At 35.1% G+C, this 5,541-nt stretch overlaps 1 non-coding gene across 1 annotated transcript; it reads left to right on the top strand.

Moving 5' to 3' along the window:
* The first annotated feature begins 552 nt into the window (after window positions 1-552).
* Window positions 553-659, top strand: LOC128280003 (small nucleolar RNA R71). Its single transcript, XR_008270185.1, has one exon. It is a non-coding gene; the product is annotated as a small nucleolar RNA R71 (small nucleolar RNA).
* Window positions 660-5,541: the final 4,882 nt, after the last annotated feature.

Consider the following 5,541-nt stretch of genomic DNA (forward strand, 5'->3'; position numbering starts at 1 on the left):
TAATTTCGAAACCTTTTATCACCCTGATACGTTCCTTACACATGGATCCATGGTTTGGATCACCGGAATGTTTTTAATTATTTTATTTTTCTGCTGCGCCTTGGAGGCACCGGCGTTCCGACACATCCTTGCCCTCCTCGATTTTGGTTCTGGTTACCCATGTAATATACGGATTCGATGTTCGATGGACATTCTTCGAAAAAATGTCCTTCCCCATAATAAACAAAGGCTATACTCTCAAATTGGTGAGGTGGTTGGGCTGCAAAACTATTAGACCCATTAGTGGTAAGATTCTTAAGAATTGAGGATATTGAAGATACCTGAGATGTGAGTGAAGTGAGAGCGTCCACTTCATGTATTCCAGCGACTCGTCTTCCTGACGTGGCTCGATTGGTTGGCCATTGATAATTGTTACTGGCGATCCTCTCGATGATTTCGTAAGCCTTATTGTAAGACTTAGAAAGAAGAGCACCATTAGCAGAGGCGTCCACTACCATCCTCGTATGAGCGTTGAGACTATTATAAAATGTCTCAAGTTGGATGCAATGTGGGATTCTATGATGAGGGCATTTCCATAATAATTCTTTGTATCGTTCCCATGCCTCATACAAGGACTTATCATCCATTTGCTGGAAGGTAGTGATCTCGTTCCTCAACTTAGTATTCTTGCTTGGCGGGAAATACTTCATGAGGAATCTTTCAGCTAACTCTTGCCATGTGGAAATTGAGTTTGGTGGCAACGAGTTCAACCAGGCTCGAGCTCTGCCCCTTAGTGACTATCGGAATAGCTTTAATTGTAATGCATCTTCGGGTACTCCAACTAATTTGAAAGAGTCACTCACCTCCATAAACAGTCTTAAATGAAGATGAGGATCTTTGGTAGGCATTCCACTGAATTGGCCCACTGTCTAAAGCATCTGGAACATAACTGGCTTTAGTTTGAATTGTTGTACCTCAATTTTGGTCTCTTAATACCCAGATTAAGATCATTAAACACTGGCACAACATATTTTCTTAAGGCTTTATCCCTATCATCAGCAATAAGGATAGGATTTTGAGTAAGGTTTGCTCCATTTCCTTTATTCATATTCTTGAAATTCATTCCTTCAGTCCTTCTCTAGTTCGCTTGTCTTCTTCGAAATCGAAAGGTTTGTTCTATCTCAGGGTCTACAAGGAGTAAGTCAATAATCTGGTCAATACTCATAAACACTTGTAATAATCACAGAAAAATTAAGTAAGTAAAAATTTAAATAGGAAAATAAACCAAAATCTAAAACTAACAAATTCACAAATAATGACTTTTTTAAAACAGTCCCTGCTTGAATTCCAAAAGCCTGGAATGACGGAAAATGTGGAAGTGTACACAATCGCAAAAAGTAATAAAGTGACAAGTAAATGTCGAGTTATCGTGCATACAGAGACTGTAGAAAGAATTATTTATGAAATTAATTGTAAAACACTTTGGCGAGGTAAAAATAATTTGGTTTTAAAAGATGTTCAAAAACTATTTAAAAACTAAGTAAATATTTAAAATAAAACAAAGGAGTTCTAATGCATGATTTCAAATAAGATTTAATCAATATAACATACTTGTGTTGGATTAATTACATTTCTTTAACTTAGAATTATTAAACTTATGTTTATATTGCTACGAATAAATTCACGGCAACTCGATAATTTGCTAACTCTCGCTCATATATACTTATTAAATTAATCAATCTCTTGAACATTTTTCAATGTTAATCCAAGCGGTTAATTAATCTACAAAGAATATAAAATATTAAGTGAGGTAACAGGATATATCTACCTTGAAATAGTTTAATCACAAAAATCTTGCAAGTTGTGCAAGGCATGTGTATCGCTGAATACAATGCTAATTTAAACTTCAGCTACCTTAGAAGAGTAAACATGCACTCTTTAAGCATTGTCTCTATAAATTATAATTTCAATACGATTTAATAATTAATTCATTAATTATTTAACAATTATATTGCAAAAATAACTTAGGCATGATTTTACTTAACTAAGCAATTTACTGAGGCCTATAACAGTATAAACATCATTTTAACAATTCAAGCACGTAGAATATAATCAACCCAAAACAAATTTCTTTTAAGCTAAATTGATTAAAATAACCATTTCAATAGCATAAATATTCATAAACATGTTTTTCAAAACAACAAAAATTAAAGAGATAGGGAACAAGAAGCAAATCCGGTGTTTCTCCGTGGTTTGACTAGTTGCTCTATTCTTTGTTCTTTGTTGCCCTCGGAAATCAAGGTAGCTTATGAACATCTAATTGATGCTCCAAAATGGCTGATGAGATCCTCTTTTCTAAGAGAAGAGATCGGCACTTGAACAAAAAGGGAAATGGGATGGAAAAAAATGGAGAGAAAAATGAGAGAGGAGAAGAGAGAATGAGAGAATGTTGTGGGGTTGAGGGATGGTTTGAATAATCAGAAAGGGGTGGCTTTTATAGCTGATTGTGGCTGCTAAAAATAGAAAATTCCAGTAGCCAAAGAGCCCCCCTATGGCCAGCCATCTACTTGGCAAAAGTTTAGACTTTCAACTTTGTTAAAAATATCATGGGGCAAATCTACAAAGCCACAATCAAAGGTGGGGTATGAATGCAATTTGGAAATCTTTCAAGGGCCTTTTTGCAATCATATTTAATCAGATAAAATGCTGATTTGGGTCACCATGTGGACGGTTCTAGGCTGCCCAATTAGTGGCTGGTTCAGTTCACTCAATTTGGTTCGACCAGTGCGGTTCAACTGAACCCTTTCTTCATAATTAAAAATAATTTATTTAACCCAAATTAAATAGGTAATAAATTAAAATTAATTAAATTATGAATTAATAAAGATTTCTGGACCGTCTTAGGCTGGTAATTAATGTGCCTCGATACTTCAAATTGCTTCTTGGTTTTGTGCTTTCAGCAGTGTCAGCCGAGCCAATTTTCGCCCTTTGCGCGAATCTGTCGAAAATAGTCAAAATTAAGTATAAAATTAACAAAAATTCATCATTTTTATATTTTTAACACAATTTAATTATTTTATAATATCTAAGTATTTTTCGACAAGAATTTAACCGGATTTGCACGAATTGAAGTGAAAATGGGTATGAAAAAGCATAAAATTTTTTGTGTTTCCAGTTTGGCTAATAGAAATGGCTTACTTTGGCATGTTTGGTATGAATATGGTTAATTGATTTGTGGAGTATAAACGCTTCAGAAATGCTTTAATGAAGTATGATTTTAGAAGTTGAGTTGATAAGTATTTGATTAGGTAAATGGCATTGAGTTGAGTTGTGAAATTGGTTGAAATGGATATTGTATGAATTGTGCATTTGTTTGATGTTTTTGGCTGCCTAATTGTATGATGAAATGGTACCATTTTTGTTATTTAGGTGAGCATGAGTTAGGGTGGAAAATTGGCCTTGCAAATGGCCTATTTTTGTCCACACGGGCAGAGACACGGGTGTAACGCCCCCACGCCCGAAACCGTCGCCGGAGTCAAGCTTGTAACACCCCGTACCCGAGACTGTTTCCAGAGTCGAACACGAGGTGTTAACGGACTTAATTCATTAATTAAACAGCTCATACAATTCATTTTAAAATTTCCAGACAAGCTAGCTAACTGCATCAGAGTCGCTTTAAAAATCATATCTGGAGTTACGAAACTCGAAATCCAATTTCGTAAATTTTCCCTGAAACTAGACTCATATATATATCTACTAATTTTTTTCTAGAATTTTTGGTTGGGCCAATTAGTACAGTTTATTAGTTAAAGTATCCCCTGTTTCAGGGTTCAACTACTCTGACCTCAGTGTATTACGAATCAGATATCTCCCTGTACAGAGCTTCAATGACTATGCCGTTTATCTCTAATAAAACTAGACTCAATAAGGAATCTTTACATATAAAGCATGACTTCTAATTATCTTTGTAAAATTTATGGTGAATTTCCAAAGTCAGAATAGGGGATCCAGAAATCGCTCTGGCCCTGTTTCACAAAAATTTAAACATCTCATAAAATATAGCTCATATACCTGTTTCGCTTATTCCATATGAAAATAGACTCATCAAGCTTCAATTCCATAACTTATTCATTATTTAATTACATTTCTACTATTTTTAGTGATTTTTCAAACTCACGTCACTGCTGCTGTCTGAATCTATTTTATGGTAAATTTTACCTATTTCATGGTTTCCATGGATTAGCTAGCAATTTGACATACATAATACCAAATATGATCATGATTAGCCATTCCAATGGCTAATCATTACCAAGCATTTCTATTTCCATACCACTCAATAACCATATCATAAGACCATATATACAAAATGATTATAATGCTATACATGCCATACTCAAAATATACAAGCCATTATGTCAAGATAGTATACGTATAGTGTGAGCGTGCCTCCGACCGTTTCCGATTTCCGAGCTGGCTTGTCAACACTACAAGGAATGAAAAGGAGGGAGTAAGCATAAATGCTTAGTAAGCTCACATGCAAATAGCAAGTAACATAACCATATAAGCAAACATAAAACATCATTTGCATAATCATCACCAAGACATTCATATCACCTTTTCATTTATCATCTTACCATATTGTTGTTATATCGAGTTTTCAACCCGAGGGTTAAGTACATACCTGTTCAAAGTATCCATTTCACAACACTTACCAATACGTCCCTTTCATCTTGAGTATTCCTCCATTTGAGTAGAACTTTACCCGTTGAACACATCGGAATATAATTCGGATACATGGATAACTTGCACATAAGTGCCACATATTCAATCAAGCAATCATGTAACCCGCCCATAAGCGAACTCGGACTCAACTCAACGAGCTCGGCGTCAGATCCATAAGTGAACTCGAATCAACTCAACGAGTTCGGATGCCTAGTTACATCTCACGAACTCGGACTCAACTCAACGAGTTCGGACATTCGCATCCATAAGTGAACTCGGACTCAACTCAACGAGTTCGGATGCCCAAATATCCCAGTGACATGTCACTTGTATCCTAATCCATTCCTAAGGTTCAACGGGACCTTTTTCCCAATCATGTGTCTCAACCATCTTCTACAGAATGCCGATACCGATACTCGGTAGTATTTCACATTTTCCAAGTATATCACATAATTTGACATATTATCAAACAATTATCACAAGTATAATATTTCATAATAATTATCATATCATTTAAAAAACATTAAAACATTTAAAATAATAACTATGTTACCAACATTTACATATGAACTTACCTCGTATGCTAAAATGGCTATTTTACCATTTCGTCCACAACTTGGTATTTTCCCATTTTAGCCCGAATTTCGCTTTTCCTTGCTAATCGAGCTTGGAAGCTTGAAAACCCTAGCCATGGTTTCTCCTTGCTATATTCGCCATGGGGTTGAAGATGAGCAAAATTGGCTTTTAATTTTGTATTTTAATTCATTTTACCCTAAATGACCAAAATGCCCTTACTACTAAACTTTCCAAAATTCCATCCATGTCCAATTTTGTCCATAG

This window comes from Gossypium arboreum, chromosome 8 (assembly GCF_025698485.1).
Source record: "Gossypium arboreum isolate Shixiya-1 chromosome 8, ASM2569848v2, whole genome shotgun sequence".
In the NCBI taxonomy this organism is placed as follows: Eukaryota; Viridiplantae; Streptophyta; class Magnoliopsida; order Malvales; family Malvaceae; genus Gossypium; species Gossypium arboreum.